Source organism: Aegilops tauschii, chromosome 6, assembly GCF_002575655.3.
Source record: "Aegilops tauschii subsp. strangulata cultivar AL8/78 chromosome 6, Aet v6.0, whole genome shotgun sequence".
In the NCBI taxonomy this organism is placed as follows: Eukaryota; Viridiplantae; Streptophyta; class Magnoliopsida; order Poales; family Poaceae; genus Aegilops; species Aegilops tauschii.
The window spans coordinates 27,062,296-27,080,047 of record NC_053040.3 but is presented as its reverse complement, the minus strand read 5'-3'; positions in this window follow the sequence as shown (position 1 = coordinate 27,080,047).

Here is a 17,752-nt window from a genome sequence, read left to right as displayed (position 1 = left end):
GTGCACCGTTTCCAGCTCCCGACGTGGCCGGTTGCAACTCCTCTGTCGCCCAATTCCAGTTCCCGTTGCCAACAGTTGCAGCATCCCGCAAGCCGCCATGTGTCTTTCCAGCTCCCGACGTGGCCGGTTGCAGCTCCTCTGTCACCCAATTCCAGTTCCCGTCGCCAACAGTCGCAGCATCCCATAAGCCGTCGTGCACCGTTTCCAGCTCCCGACGTGGCCGGTTGCAACTCCTCTGTCGCAAACGGTCGTAGCATCCCGCAGGCCGCCATGCGTCGTTTCCAGCTTCCGGCGTTGCCAGTTGCAGCTCCTCTACCGGTCGGTGCCAACTACCGTCGCCACCGATTGCAGCATCCCATAGGGCATTGTGTGTTGTTTTCTAACACCCAACTGTTGGGAATCGTAGCATAATTTAAAATTTTCCTACGCTCACCAAGATGCATCTATGGAGTCTACTAGCAACGAGGGGAAAGGAGTGCATCTACATACCCTTGTAGATCGCGAGCGGAAGCGTTCCAATGAACGCGGATGACGGAGTCGTACTCGCCGTGATCCAAATCACCGATGACCGAGTGCCGAACGTACGGCACCTCCGCGTTCAACACACGTACGGTGCAGCGACGTCTCCTCCTTCTTGATCCAGCAAGGGGGAAGGAGAGGTTGATGGAGATCCAACAGCACGACGGCGTGGTGGTGGATGTAGTGGCTCTCCGGCAGGGCTTCGCAAGCTTCTGCGAGAGAGAGAGAGGTGTTGCATGGGAGGAGGGAGGCGCCCAAGGCTTAGATGTTGCTGCCCTCCCTTCCCCCCACTATATATAGGGCCAAGGGAGACGGGGGGCGCAGCCTTGCCCCTTCCTCCAAGGAAGGGTGCGGCCAGGGGGGAGTCCTTCCCCCCCCCCCCCCCAAGGCACCTCGGAGGTGCCTTCCCCCTTTAGGACTCTCCCCTTTTTCTTATCTCTTGCGCATGGGCCTCTTGGGGCTGGTGCCCTTGGCCCATATAGGCCAAGGCGCACCCCTTACAGCCCATGTGGCCCCCCGGGGCTGGTGGACCCCCTTGGTGGACCCCCGGACCCCTTTCGGCACTCCCGGTACAATACCGATAAAGTGCGAAACTTTTCCGGCGACCAAAATAAGACTTCCCATATATAAATCTTTACCTCCGGACCATTCCGCAACTCCTCGTGACGTCCGGGATCTCATCCGGGACTCCGAACAACTTTCGGGTTTCTTTTTGCCCGCAGACATATATCTCTACAACCCTAGCGTCACCGGACCTTAAGTGTGTAGACCCTACGGGTTCGGGAGACATGCAGACATGACCGAGACGCCTCTCCGGTCAATAACCAACAGCGGGATCTGGATACCCATGTTGGCTCCCACATGCTCCACGATGATCTCATCGGATGAACCACGGTGTCGAGGATTCAATCAATCCGTATGCAATTCCCTTTGTCAAACGGTATGTTACTTGCCCGAGATTCGGTCGTCGGTATCCCAATACCTTGTTCAATCTCGTTACCGGCAAGTCTCTTTACTCGTACCGCAATGCATGATCCCGTGACTAATGCCTTAGTCACATTGAGCTCATTATGATGATGCATTACCGAGTGGGCCCAGAGATACCTCTCCGTCACACGGAGTGACAAATCCCAGTCTCGATCCGTGCCAACCCAACAGACACTTTCGGAGATACCCGTAATGCACCTTTATAGTCACCCAGTTACGTTGTGACGTTTGGCACACCCAAAGCACTCCTACGGTATCCGGGAGTTGCACGATCTCATGGTCTAAGGAAAAGATACTTGACATTGGAAAAGCTCTAGCAAACGAAACTACACGATCTTTTATGCTATGCTTAAGTTGGGTCTTGTCCATCACATCATTCTTCTAATGATGTGATCCCGTTATCAATGACATCCAACGTCCATAGTCAGGAAACCATGACTATCTGTTGATCAACGAGCTAGTCAACTAGAGGCTTACTAGGGACAGGTTGTGGTCTATGTATTCACACATGTATTATGATTTCCGGACAATACAATTATAGCATGAATAATAGACAATTACCATGAACAAAGAAATATAATAATAACCATTTATTATTGCCTCTAGGGCATATTTCCAACAGTCTCCCACTTGCACTAGAGTCAATAATCTAGTTCACATCACCATGTGATTAACATTCACTGGTCACATCACCATGTGACCAACATCTAAAGAGTTTAATAGAGTCAACAATCTAGTTCACATCACTATGTGATTATCACTCAATGTGTTCTGGTTTGGTCATGTTATGCTTGTGAGAGAGGTTATTAGTCAACGGGTCTGAACCTTTCAGAACCGTGTGCTTTACGAACATCTATGTCATCTTGTGGATGCTACCACGCGCTATTTGGAGCCATTTCAAATAATTGCTCTACTATACGAATCCGGTTTACTACTCAGAGTCATCCGGATTAGTGTCAAAGTTCGCATCGACGTAACCCTTTACGACGAACTCCTTTCCACCTCCATAATCGAGAAAATTCCTTAATCCACTAGGTGCTAAGGATAAGTTCGACCGTTGTCATGAGATCCTTTCCCCGATCACCATTGTACCCTCTTGACCAACTCATGGCAAGGCACACTACATGTGCGGTACACAGCATAGCATACTATAGAGCCTATGTCTAAAGCATAGGGGACGACCTTCGTCCTTTCTCTATCTTCCGCTGTGGTCAGGTCTTGAGTCTTACTCAATACTCACACCTTGTAACACAGCCAAGAACTCCTTCTTTGCTGATCTATTTTGAACTCTTTCAAAATCATGTCAAGGTGTGCTGTCTTTTGAAAGTATCATCAGGCGTCTTAATCTATCTCTATGGATCTTGATGCCCAATATGTAAGTAGCTTTATCCAGGTCTTCCTTTGAAAAACTCCTTTCAAACAACCCTTTATGCTTTCCAGAAATTTTACATCATTTCGGATCAACAATATGTCATTCACATATACTTATCAGAAATGTTGTAGCACTCCCACTCACTTTGTTGTAAATACAAGTTTCTAACAAACTTTGTATAAACCCAAAAACTTTGATCACTCCATCAAAGCGTATATTCTAACTCCGAGATGCTCGCTCTAATCCATGGAAGGATCGCTGGAGCTAGCATACCTTTTAGCATCCTTAGGATCGACAAAACCTTTCTGATTGTATCACATACAACCTTTCCTCACGAAAAATGGTGAGGAAACTTGTTTTGACATCCATCTGCCAGATTTCATAAATGCAGCTAATGCTAACATGATTCCGACGGACCTAAGCATCGCTACGGATGAGAAAAACTCATCGTAGTCAACTCCTTGAACTTGTGAAAATACTCTTTGCCACAAGTCGAGCTTCATAGACGGTAACATTACCGTCCATGTCCGTCTTCTTCTTAAAGATCCATTTATCTCAATGGCTTGCCGATCATCGGGCAAGTTCACCAAAGTCCATGCTTTGTTCTGATACATGGATTCTATCTCGGATTTCATGGCCTCGAGCCATTCGTCGGAATATGGGCCCACCACCGCTTCTCCATAGCTCGTAGGTTCATTGTTGTCTAGCAACATGACTTCCAAGACAGGATCACACATTACTCTGAAGTAGTGCGCATCCTCGTCGTCCTATGAGGTTTGGTAGTGACTTGATCCGAAGTTTCATGATCACTATCATAAGCTTCCACTTCAATTGGTGTAGGTGCTACAGGAACAACTTCCTGTGCCCTGCTACACACTAGTTGAAGCGACGGTTCAATAACCTTATCAAGTCTCCACCATCCTCCCACTCAATTCTTTCGAGAGAAACTTTTCCTCGAGAAAGGACTCGTCTCTAGAAGCAATTACTTTTGCTTCCAGATCTGAAATAGGAGGTATACCCAACTGTTTTTGGGTATTCTATGAAGATGCATTTATCCGCTTTGGGTTCGAGCTTATCAGCCTGAAACTTTTTCACATGAGCATCGCAGCCCCAAACTTTTAAGAAACGACAACTTAGGTTTCTATAAACGGTGTCGTCTCAACGGAATTGCGTGGTGCCCCTTTTAAAGTGAATGCGGTTGTCTCTAATGCCTAACCCATAAACGATAGTGGTAATTTGATAAGAAACATCATGGTATGCACCATATCCAATAGGGTGCAGTTATGATGTTCGGACACACCATCACACTATGGTGTTCCAGGCGGTATTAATTGTGAAACACTTTCCACAATGTCTCAATTGTGTGCCAAACTCGTATCTCAGATACTCATCTCTATGATCATATCACAGACATTTTATCCTCTTGTTACGACAATCTTCAACTTCACTCTGAAATTGCTTGAACCTTTCAATAATTCAGACTAGTGTTTCATCAAGTAAATACACTCAGTATCTACTCAAATCATCTGTGAAGTAAGAACATAACGATATCCACTGCATGCCTTAGCATTCATCGGACTACATACATCAAAATGTATTACTTCCAATAAATTGCTCTCTTGTTCCATCTTACTGAAAACGAGGCCTTTCAGTCATCTTGCCCATGTGGTATGATTTGCATGTCTCAAGTGATTCATAATCAAGTGAGTCCAAATGATCCATCTGTATGGAGTTTCTTCATGCATATATACCAATAGACATGGTTCGCATGTCTCAATCTTTTCAAAAATGAGTGAGTCCAATGATCCACCTACATGGAGCTTCTTCATGCGTTCTACACCAATATGACTCAAGTGGCAGTGCCACAAGTATGTGGTACTATCATTACTATCTTATATCTTTTGGCATGAACATGTGTATCACTACGATCGAGATTCATTTTAGGTGCAAGACCATTGAAGGTTTTATTCAAATAAACAGAGTAACCATTATTCTCCTTAAATGAATAACCGTTTTGCGGTAAACATAATCCAATCATGTTCAACGCAAACACCAAATCTCGATGGTAGAGGGAGCATGCGATGCTTGATCACATCAACCTTGGAAACACTCCCAACACATATCGTCATCTCACCTTTAGCTAGTCTCCATTTATTCCGCAGCTTTTATTTCGAGTTACTAACACTTAGCAACTGAACCAGTATCTAATACCCTGGTGCTGCTAGGAGTACTAGTAAAGTACACATTCATATAACGTATATCCAATATACTTCTGTCGACCTTGCCTGCTTCTCATCTACCAAGTATCTAGGGTAGTACTGCTTCAGTGACCGTTCCTCTCATTACAGAAGCACTTAGTCTCGGGTTTGGGTTCAACCTTGGGATTCTTCACTAGAGCAGCAAACGACTTGCTGTTTCATGAAGTATCCCTTTTGCCCTTGCCCTTCTTAAACTAGTGGTTTTACTAACCATCAACAATTGATGCTCCTTCTTGATTTCTACTCTCGCGGTGTCAAACATCGCGAATAGCTCAAGGATCATCATGATTATCCTTGATATGTTATAGTTCATCACGAAGCTCTACTAGCTTGGTGGCAGTGACTATGGAGAACTATCACTATCTCATCTGGGAGATTAACTCCCACCCGATTCAAGCGATTGTGGCACTCAGACAATCTGAGCACAAGCTCAACGATTGAGCTTTTCTCCCTTAGTTTGCAGGCTTAAGAAACTTGTCAGAGGTCTCATACCTCTTGACGTGGGCACTAGTCTGAAATCCCAATTTCAGTCTTCGGAACATCTCACATGTTCTGCGACGTTTCAGAAACGTCTTTGGTGCCACAATTCTAAACCGCACCGAACTATCACGTAGTTATCAAAACGTGTATGTCAGATGTTTTGTAACATCTACAGACGACGCTGAGGTTCAGCACACCGAGCGGTGCATTAAGGACATAAGCCTTCTGTGCAGCAATGAGGACAATCCTCAGTTTACGGACCCAGTCCGCATAATTGCTACTACCAACTTTCAACTAAATTTTCTCTAGGAACATATCTAAACCAGTAGAACTAAAGCGCAAGCTATGACATAATTTGCAAATACCTTTTTGACTATGTTCATGATAATGAAGTTCATCTGATTATGAACTCCCACTCAGATAGACATCCCTCTAGTCATCTAAGTGAAACATGATCCGAGTTCAACTAGGCCGTGTCCGATCATCACGTGAGACGGACTAGTCAAGATCGGTGAACATCTCCATGTTGATCGTATCTTCTATACGACTCATGCTCGACCTTTCGGTCCTCCGTGTTCCGAGGCCATGTCTGTACATGCTAGGCTCGTCAAGTCAACCTAAGTGTATCGCGTGTGTTCCGAGGCCATGTCTGTACATGCTAGGCTCGTCAACACCCGTTGTATTCGAACGTAAGAATCTATCACACCCGATCATCACGTGGTGCTTCGAAACGACGAACCTTCGCAACGGTGCACAGTTAGGGTGAACACTTTCTTGAAATTATTATAAGGGATCATCCTATTTGCTACCGTCGTTCTAAGCAAATAAGATGCAAAAATATGTTAAACATCACATGCAATCAAATAGTGACATGATATGGCCAATATCATCATGCTTCTTTGATCTCCATCTTCGGGGCACCATGATCATCTTTGTCACCGGCATGACACCATGATCTCCATCATCATGATCTCCATCATTGTGTCTTCATGAAGTCGTCACGCCAACGATTACTTCTACTTCTATGGCTAACGCGTTTAGCAATAAAGTAAAGTAATTTACATGGCGTTATTCAATGGCACGCAGGTCATACAAAATAATAAAGACAACTCCTATGGCTCCTGCCGGTTGTCATAATCATCGACATGCAAGTCGTGATTCCTATTACAAGAATATGATCAATCTCATACATCACATATATCATTCATCACATCTTCTGGCCATATCACATCACATAGCACTTGCTGCAAAAACAAGTTAGACGTCCTCTAATTGTTGTTGCAAGTTTTTTACGTGGTTTGTAGGTTTCTAGCAAGAACGTTTCTTACCTACGTATGACCACAACATGATTTGCCAATTTCTATTTACCCTTCATAAGGACCCTTTTCATCGAATCTGTTCCGACTAAAGTAGGAGAGACAGACACCCGCTAGCCACCTTATGCATCTAGTGCATGTGGGTCGGTGGAACCTGTCTCACGTAAGAGTACGTGTAAGGTCGGTCCGGGCCGCTTCATCCTACAATGCCGCCGAAACAAGAAAAGACTAGTAGCGGCAAGAAGAATTGGCAAACTCAACGCCCACAACTACTTTGTGTTCTATTCGTGCATAGTAACTACGCATAGACCTGGCTCATGATGCCACTGTTGGGAATCGTAGCATAATTTAAAATTTTCCTACGCTCACCAAGATGCATCTATGGAGTCTACTAGCAACGAGGGGAAAGGAGTGCATCTACATACCCTTGTAGATCGCGAGCGGAAGCGTTCCAATGAACGTGGATGACGGAGTCGTACTCGCCGTGATCCAAATCACCGATGACCGAGTGCCGAACGTACGGCACCTCCGCGTTCAACACACGTACGGTGCAGCGACGTCTCCTCCTTCTTGATCCAGCAAGGGGGAAGGAGAGGTTGATGGAGATCCAACAGCACGACGGCGTGGTGGTGGATGTAGCGGCTCTCCGGCAGGGCTTCGCAAGCTTCTACGAGAGAGAGAGAGGTGTTGCATGGGAGGAGGGAGGCGCCCAAGGCTTAGATGTTGCTGCCCTCCCTTCCCCCACTATATATAGGGCCAAGGGAGAGGGGGGGCGCAGCCTTGCCCCTTCCTCCAAGGAAGGGTGCGGCCAGGGGGGAGTCCTTCCCCCCCAAGGCACCTCGGAGGTGCCTTCCCCCTTTAGGACTCTCCCCTTTTTCTTATCTCTTGCGCATGGGCCTCTTGGGGCTGGTGCCCTTGGCCCATATAGGCCAAGGCGCACCCCTTACAGCCCATGTGGCCCCCTGGGGCTGGTGGACCCCCTTGGTGGACCCCCGGACCCCTTTCGGCACTCCCGGTACAATACCGATAAAGTGCGAAACTTTTCCGGCGACCAAAATAAGACTTCCCATATATAAATCTTTACCTCTGGACCATTCCGCAACTCCTCGTGATGTCCGGGATCTCATCCGGGACTCCGAACAACTTTCAGGTTTCCGCATACATATATCTCTACAACCCTAGCGTCACCGGACCTTAAGTGTGTAGACCCTACGGGTTCGGGAGACATGCAGACATGACCGAGACGCCTCTCCGGTCAATAACCAACAGCGGGATCTGGATACCCATGTTGGCTCCCACATGCTCCACGATGATCTCATCGGATGAACCACGGTGTCGAGGATTCAATCAATCCGTATGCAATTCCCTTTGTCAAACGGTATGTTACTTGCCCGAGATTCGGTCGTCGGTATCCCAATACCTTGTTCAATCTCGTTACCGGCAAGTCTCTTTATTCGTACCGCAATGCATGATCCCGTGACTAACGCCTTAGTCACATTGAGCTCATTATGATGATGCATTACCGAGTGGGCCCAGAGATACCTCTCCGTCACACGGAGTGACAAATCCTAGTCTCGATCCGTGCCAACCCAACAGACACTTTCGGAGATACCCGTAATGCACCTTTATAGTCACTCAGTTACGTTGTGACGTTTGGCACACCCAAAGCACTCCTACGGTATCCGGGAGTTGCACGATCTCATGGTCTAAGGAAAAGATACTTGACATTGGAAAAGCTCTAGCAAACGAAACTACACGATCTTTTATGCTATGCTTAAGTTGGGTCTTGTCCATCACATCATTCTTCTAATGATGTGATCCCGTTATCAATGACATCCAATGTCCATAGTCAGGAAACCATGACTATCTGTTGATCAACGAGCTAGTCAACTAGAGGCTTACTAGGGACAGGTTGCGGTCTATGTATTCACACATGTATTATGATTTCCGGACAATACAATTATAGCATGAATAATAGACAATTACCATGAACAAAGAAATATAATAATAATCATTTATTATTGCCTCTAGGGCATATTTCCAACACCAACATGGTCGGTTGTAGCTACCCCGTCTGTCGGTCCCAGTTCATGTGCCAACGGTCGCAGGTCCCCTCTCGCTATGGCCTCGTGCGATAGTGCCCACAAAAAAGCATGGCCTTGGCCACCTCCTTCGGCGTCAACACCCAAGTTTGCACCATTGCAACACTGGCAGTTGCCTCTTTCAGCAGGGGGCAGTGACTGGTGGTTCTCTCCCACTACTTTTTTTCCAGCAAACGGGAGCATGAGGTTACATGCAAGGTTGAGCAACAAAACTGAATAGGGGAGAAAGAGAGACGAACTTGCAGTGGTAGGCGGTGGCTGACACCATGGTGGTTTCCCCTCACCCCAACTTTTTTTCTGATGTGCGGCGTTGACCAGTGGCGCGGTCGATACCAACATGAGAAGAAGGGGGGAAGGAAATGAGAGGCATGGAAGAATATGGAAGGAGGGACGGGAGACTGTAGACCGACGAGCGCCACAAGGCATGTGGTTAAACGTGTGGAGAGAGTGTCACTTCGTGAAGGCGACCAATCACGCGCTCGTCCGTCGGCCAATTAGAAACACTTCTGATGAGGTTATCTCCCACCAGGTAGGCCCAAGACGACATAAAAGCCTGTCAAGGGCCAAGCCCGTATTCTTTAGACTGGCCACAATGGGTAGTAACATAGACTAGTAACATACACATGTTACTAGTCTATGTTACTACCTCTATAGTGGGGAGTAACATATGTGTGGTAACATGCAACACTTCATTTATTAGTCTATAGACTCATTTTGCTTTGATATGTGTGATGTTACTCATACTACTAGTAACTAGCTATGTTACCACCTTTCTCCATTTCTTCATTTATTGCTTGCTACATCATCTATTTTATCTAGTTATGTGTGATGTTACTACCTATGTTACTTCCATTGTGGGTAGTCTTATGGCCCAAGGCATTGTCATTAACAGGGGATTATCAAGTGAGCACCCGTAGGGAGGATTCCATCTGTTCATCTCCGCAGTGGTGCATTCAAATCATGATCCATTCTTATTGTTTTGTTCATCACGACGAGAACTTGGAAACTTACATTTGTTTGTGTTCATAACAATTCATGTTTACACATTTTTTTGGTTGGTTTTCATCCTCAGGTTAGTAGCAGCTATCGGGATAAGCTTACAGAGGGAGGAGTATGGACCACAGAAAATTAGTCTGAAAGATGGTCAGTATCAGCGTCTCTCTCCTCCCTTGCAGACTGATGCTGCTACCTGCTAGTTCATCAAGCTTACCTGCGAACGTCGCACCCAAGCGCACAAAATTGCTTTTACAACCACCCTCCGCATAATTCCTGGCGTTTTTGTCCTCTGCTGGAGACGCGACGAGCACAAAACTTCCCTTGGTCTTGCCGCACCAACAGAGAGAAACAACAAACATGGCTGGCAAACTTAAGGGAAATGGTAGAGATAACTCCGAGTGATGGAACAGAGAGACAGAATTATTGCACAACATTTGAATACCTAAACAGATGTGGTGGGTTCATGACTAAAAATCAGGCGCAACTCGCTGGTCGACAAACAGGACAATATGGCTTAACTTCGCCGTCAACCACAGCAAAACTTGGGACCAAGAAACTAATGTGTCTTCGCTTAATATTTCTACTAGTATTTTAGAAGACCACTGGATAATACCCTCTAAAAAGCAGAAGACCTCGGTAAAAAAAATGCAAAGTCAATTCTTCAATTAAGAAAAAATAGAGAAATGAGGCATATCAATTGGCCAAACACTGACCAAAATGACTTGCTAGTAATTTTAGCAACAACCTGCACGGTAGCCACTTCAGCCCAAAAGGATACTCGAAGGAATATGAATATCATACAATCGTATAATGGCAAGTCGGGGCTTCTTTATCATAACATTTTTTGCTTAAAATGGAACCAGATGGAGCATTATTTCCCTCAAATGGTTAGCAGCTCAAGTGAAACGATGAAGATGTTTCCTTAAAATGGCTAGCAGCTAAAGTGAAATAATGGAGATAATTCTAAACAATGAACTAGAAAGAAAGAATTATAACATAACAATCGATCATTTCAATATAGAACCAGTCGGAATGAATTTATGAAGAAGAATGAATAACATCAAAACTATTCATTGTTAAGTTGAGTACACAGTGCAATCATTCATTCATTTTACGAGCAGTGTTCTAGTGTTCCAAGTTGGTCCAACAAGCAGGTGAAACTCGCGAGTGAACAAATCAAGAGGGTAAACTTTCAAATCTATTTGTCAAGTAAAACAAACTTCGAACCATGAAACACACGTATATTGCTAATTAGTAAGTATTCAGCATAGAGAACAACACTAGATCACCCCTCGAAAACAAAGAAGACCTAGATAAAAAGGCAGAGTCAGTTCTCCAGTTCAGACATAAGGCAGGTAGACTGCCAAGTACTAACAAGACCACTAGATAAAAGAGCAAAATATTTCTTCAGTTCAAGATAATAGAAATATCACACAAAATAGTTAACACATATTTCGAATGCACATCAAAATGACTTGATAATTTTAGAATCAACATGCACAGTAGTCACTTCCTTCGACATGGAAGTGTCAAAACAAGTATAGATTGCACACAGCAACATAAAAGTGAGAGCTTCTTAGCTAGTAGGCTCATAGTGGATCCAATTCATACATATTGCAGCTCATGAGGATAAACATCTAGGAAGTTAAGAAGCACTAGCTTACTAAACAGGCCTTAGATGAAAGGAGGAGCATTCACAACATAACCATCCAGTGCTGGAAAGAAAGTATGTGGAACAAGAGTTTGCTTGAGATTGAATTGAGTAGAACCGAAGGCAACTTTGCTATAGAAAGCGGCGACCAACTTGCCGTCCAGGTCAACATGAAGTAACCACTCAGCTAAATTGACCAGAACAAGAAATTCACCATTCCTAGGCACGACCCTTACATTCCAAAGGTTGTTCCAGAGGTTGAAATGTTTTTCACACTGGACCCTGATGTCGGTAACCGGCAGTTTAATCGAGCGCTTGAAGGTCCAGACCCCGCTTTCATAGCCCTGCAACACCCAGATATCAACGATCGACGTCGCAGCATGAAAGCTAGACACGGCGAGCACTCCATCCATCTCAAACAGGTCAACGTGGCAAGAAAAAACCGGAGTGAATGGCGCATGCATCTCGCGGAATGTCGAACACCGCTATCATGTCGCTTGCGTCCTCATCTGGCTGTGGGTACCAATGCAGGCAACCATGAACCAGGACAGCCGCCTCGGTTAAACCATCTTCGTGCCCGGTGATCCTCGGCGGCTGCACGGAGCCCAAAGTGAAGACGTAGCAGGGTGCCGGATTTCCATCTTTCAGGTACAGTATTCTGTACTCGCCTGTAGGGCGGTGCTGGTACATTCCCAACATATCGAAGCCAGAAATCATAGAGAGGCGAGCGTACTGGCGGGTGGTCGGGTTGAAGATGGAGTAGCAGAGGCCAGGCGTGCCAAGATTGTGAAGGACGAGGAGGCCGTCGCAGGAGCCAGACAGCCGGAGGCGCTGGTGACGGGTTGGAGCTGCTGGGCGGCAGCGGCCCGGTGGTCGAAGGCGAAGAGGCTCTGGCGGTCGGCGCCGTCGATGAGGGGGAGGGAGGGCTGGCGGGCGTGGTGGGCGAGGAGGAAGTCGCGGGCGGAGACGGCGCGGCAGCGGAGGAGGGCCGTGGGGGGCAGGCGCACGAGGATCTCCCAGGTGGTGATCTCGTCTGGGAGGCCGCGGTGGAGGGGCGCTGCTCTTGCTGCCGCGGCCTCCGCCATGGTCGCCGGCTCGGCTAGGTCGGAGCGGAGCGTGAGTGGTGGCGGCGGCGGCGGCGGCGGACTCTCTCGCGGAAATAGCAGGAACGCGTTTGGGCTGGCCTTGGCCCATCTCGAGCAGATGGAAATACTAACCGACTTAAACGGGCTGGGCTGGCCTCTATTTCTGTGTACGTGACCTGGTATCTCTGAACTTCAGCCTATGCTGAAAAAATATATATACCTGGATTCAGTCTATTCTCAAAAAGATTAAAAAAGAAACTGAATTTCGGTCGTGTTTCATACTATTTTATTTGGATGTATGCCGCTATTTCTGTGAAGGCGACTTGGTCCTTATGTGTTTCACATCTAAATTTCAGTCGTTCCTAAACGGAAAACTGAAATTCAGTCAATGCTGAAAATATACATCTGAATTTCAGCCTATTCTCAGAAAATAAAAAAAATAAAATCTGAATTTCAGTCGTGTTTCATATCTTCTCTTGATGCGTGCATCTATTTCTGTGAAGGCGACTTGGTCCTTGCGTGCTTCGCATCTGAATTTCAGCCGTGTTTCCTATCCAACTTGGCATTGGATGTACGTCTACGAGAAGCAGATGATTCTGAATGTGTTTCGTACTAAGAAGTACTCCCTATGTATACTTCCAAAAGACTTTAGGATACTACTCCCTCCGTTCCTAAATATAAGTCTTTTTAGATATTTCAATAAGTGACTACATACGGAGCAAAATGAGTGAATCTACACTGTAAAATATGTCTACATACATCCGTATGTTGTAGTCCATTTGAAATATCTAAAAAGACTTACATTTAGGAACGAAAGGAGTATAACGTAGAAGCAAGTTTTAGTATCAATCCTGGAAACCTGAAACAAGGTAGAAAAAGATGTGATGATCCTGAAGAAATGATCGTGGCAAATTCAAGGAAGGCAAGTTTATTTTGATGCTCGATCTAAACAAAACAGCAGGATGATGCATTCTGTTGCACATCAGCGAGACGTGTCACGGTGAAATTAGGTGCTAAAATCTACTCCCTTCGTTTCAAAATAGATGACCCAACTTTGTATTAACTTAATACAAAGTTAGGTCATCTATTTTTGAAACGGAGGGAGAGGCACCGGCTGTTTTGCAAACTTGGCTAATACTACTTTACATCACGGCTATATGTTTAATGAATGATTGAGTCCTGGATTCAACAAGCATCGACAGCTAAATCTGACAAACGCACTAGTCCAACTAAGCAGCAGATCTGGACATAGCTGATGATGCAAGTGTACCAATAGTTACTCCATCCAGTAAAGCAAAGGTGAAAACCTTTTCATTCTCCTACCTCGCCTTTTCTCACTTTTTTATTCGAAAAAAGGGGACTCCTCGGCCTCTGCATGCATACGGCCAACTTTATTAAAAAGCAAATAAATTCAACAAAGGTCTTAAAGTTATAATGAAAGTAAAGAAAAGCTCACATAGAGCCTATAAAAAAGTAACCATAGCGCCACAACCGGCTGGCATAAACAAGATAAGCAAACTAATTGCCTATCCTATTACATGACCGCCATCCAAACCGGTTGAAAATATCCCGTGCTACCATCTCCCACCGGATAGATCCAGTAACCAAACGCTCCCTGGCACTGGATGGACGTCTACGAGAAGAAAATGATTCTGAATGTGTTACTATGAAGTACTCCCTCTTACACTTTTATAAGACACCCCCTCCGTTCTTAAATATAAGTCTTTTTTAGAGATTTTAATATGGACTACATACAAGCAAATTGAGCGGATCTATACTCTAAAATACGTCTATATACATCCGTACACTGCTAGGAAAAAGCCTAGCAGTAGCGCGGGTTTTGAGTGTATCAGTAGCGCGGGCCCGCGCTATTGATACGGCGCCACAGCTAACTTGTAGCAGTAGCGCGTGTATAACCCTCGCTACTACTACTTCTGATAGTAGTAGCGTGGTTAACGCCTGCGCTACTACTACTTAGCTGTAGCGCGGGTCAGGCCCCGCGCTACTACTAACTAATTGGGAATTAAAATAAATAAATTCCATCCATGGTTGTTGCTGCTGGGCGTCATCGTCCTCTCCAACCATGTCTGCTGCTGGTCCTGTAGGGGATGAAGTTGTCCATGGTGATGGTGGCTCCCCACCCAACCCGTTCCCGCACCCTCTACTGCTGCTACAAAAGAAGAGAAAATTATTTGAATGAGGAAGAGAGAGATAGAGAGGAGTAGGAGGAGGAACTCACTGGTGGCCGCCGAAGTTGGAGCCTACGCTCGAAACCTAGATGAAGCCCGATGACCTGCTACTACTTGTCGTAGAACCCTTGACCATGGTGCTCGCATGTCCTCAGGAGTTCTTGTCCCGGCGAGGAGGTGCAAGTGGCTGCATCCATGGTGGATCTGGCCGCCGCCATGGACGATCCTCTGCTAGTTTCCCTCTCCTTCCAGCAGCGGAGAAGGAGGAAGGAGGGGTCGGGGAGGGGGCTGCGATGGGAGAGGAGGTCGCCAAATTTTGGGAAGGCGTCAAGGTGTGAGATCGGCGGCGGCGGTGGGTGAGGATGGGAATCACGGGTGGGAGGAAAAGGGAAATGGGAGAGTGTGGGAGAGAGGAGGGATTCGGCCGAGGATATGGGGACTTCACCTACCTTTTACTTAGTAGTAGCGAGGGGTATAAACCCGCGCTACTACTATCAACTTAGTAGTAGCGCGGGTTCATACCCCTCGCTGCTACTATGGCATGTCGGGGGGGGGGGCACGGTAGAGACTGCTTAGTAGTAGCGAGGGGTAGAAATACGCGCTACTACTATCAACTTAGTAGTAGCGAGGGGTAAAAACCCGCGCTACTAGTAGGTAGCAGTAGCGAGGGGTATAAACCCGCGCTACTAGTAAGCGTCTGCCTATAAGCTTTTCCCTAATAGTGTATGTAGTCTATATTGAAATCTCTAAAAAGACACATACTCCCTCCGTTTCTAAATATAAGTCTTTTTAGAGATTCTACTATGAACTACATATGGAGCAAAATGAGTGAATCTACACTCTAAACAAGGTCTATATACATCCGTATGTAATCCATATTGAAATCTCTAAAATGACTTATATTTAAGAACGGAGGGAGTATAAAGTAATGACCTAAAATGTCTGATAAAAGTTTACGTAAGGAAGTAAGAAGCAAGTTTTAGTATCAATCCTGAAAACCTGAAACAAGGTAGAAAAAGATGTGATGATCATGAAGAAATGATCGTGGCAAAATCAAGGAAGGTACGTTAACTTGGGTTCTCTAAGCTGGTGGTACATGTTTATTACAAACTGGGCCAACACGAGGCATTCTGTTGCGCATCAGGGAGACGTGTCACGGTTAAATTAGGTGCTAAAATCTAATTACATCACAAGGCAGGCATCCCCGCTTTATATTATAAAGCAATGAACCAAGCATCCAACACACCAGTACAAAGTACAATCAAGTCATAGAGTCATGCTGGGGGCACAGCAAGACAAGCCCCAAACTTGGCTAATTACACCACGGCTATCGGACATCTAAATCTGACTAATGCACTAGTCCAAGTAAGCAGATAATCTGAACATAGCTGCTGATGCTAGTGTGCCAATAGTTAAAGCAAAGGTGAACATTTTTTCCTTCTCCTACCTCGCCTTTTCTCACTTGATTCTGACCGAGAACTAGACCCTGAATCGGAGCTTTCTCCACCCGGCCGGTTCCCACTCAGCTTCTCTCGCAGGCTCTCTTTGATGCTTCCAAAGACCGATGGAGGCAAAGCGATCTAGGGAGAATCTGGTATTCTTTGGATGATCTCTTAGGAAAACCGACTCGGGGGAATATTGCATGCTTTGATTGTTTAGTCTCTCGTTGAGTAATTGTATACCAAGATATGGTGAAGCACAAATTGCCATATAGCAGGGAAGTAGCATATTTATTCATTTAATTATAAAAATACCTACAAAAGAATCTTATAAAATTCCGAGAGGAAGATGTGCTGCCTTCCTCCTTCAACTAGATATAAGCCAAGACATGCAAAGGGAGAGCGTCGGTGCCCAACAAATGCTTGAAGAACTCGGCAATATTCCTCAGCTTATTTGTTTTGAGACGATGGATTATCGAATGCTGTTGCACAAATAATTTTACATCGTTTTCTTGATAAACTTTATTAATCGAATGCAAAATCGTTGCCCTAATATATAAGCCGTAATATCGAAGGCACACCCTCTCTTAACCGCAACACTTGGGAAGCATGGTGTTTAGCTCCATCTGTCAAATGAAACTAATGATATAAGCTTTAATGCCAACAGGATCTTGTGCAGATTTGGCATCAAGCTATCAATGAAGGATGAACACATAAGACCAAAAAAAAGTGAAGCCATAAAATGGGTGAGCGGTTAAAATAAATTAGTGCAACGGGAAAATGCATAATTTGGCACAGCTGCAAAAAAAAAAAGAGCTCATGTCAGCACAGATATCAAGTACAAACTGCATGAAACTAACTAAAAAAACCAACTTTGTATGGAAGGAAACGTAAGACACCACACAAACAACAAGTTAAAAACAATTAAGTTAAGTGCAGAGGTAATTCTTACCAAGTAAATATCAGCAGAATCATAAGCCCCAGCTCTAAACAACAGAAGATGCTTGATCTTATACTTGGAGAGTTGGGTCATGGATATGAAGCAAAAGTTTGCCTCCATATATACATCAAAGGCCGGCGTTATTAAACATACAACAAACCTGAATGCATAGGACAACTTCACCAACATGTAGTTATGGAAACAGCTAACATCTTAGGTTCATCGCTAACAAAAAAAAAATGTTTACTCCTTGTAGAAGGACAGCAAACATTGGACTGAAGGTTGTTGTGCTTCATTGGTTTCGCTGAACCTGTTGTAACCAACCTTGCGTACCTTTTCCAGACTAGTAAGGGCCAAGGAAACGGGCACCTCCGCATGCGTCCACGTGTCGCTTGCCGGTGCCCCGTTGGGACGCGGA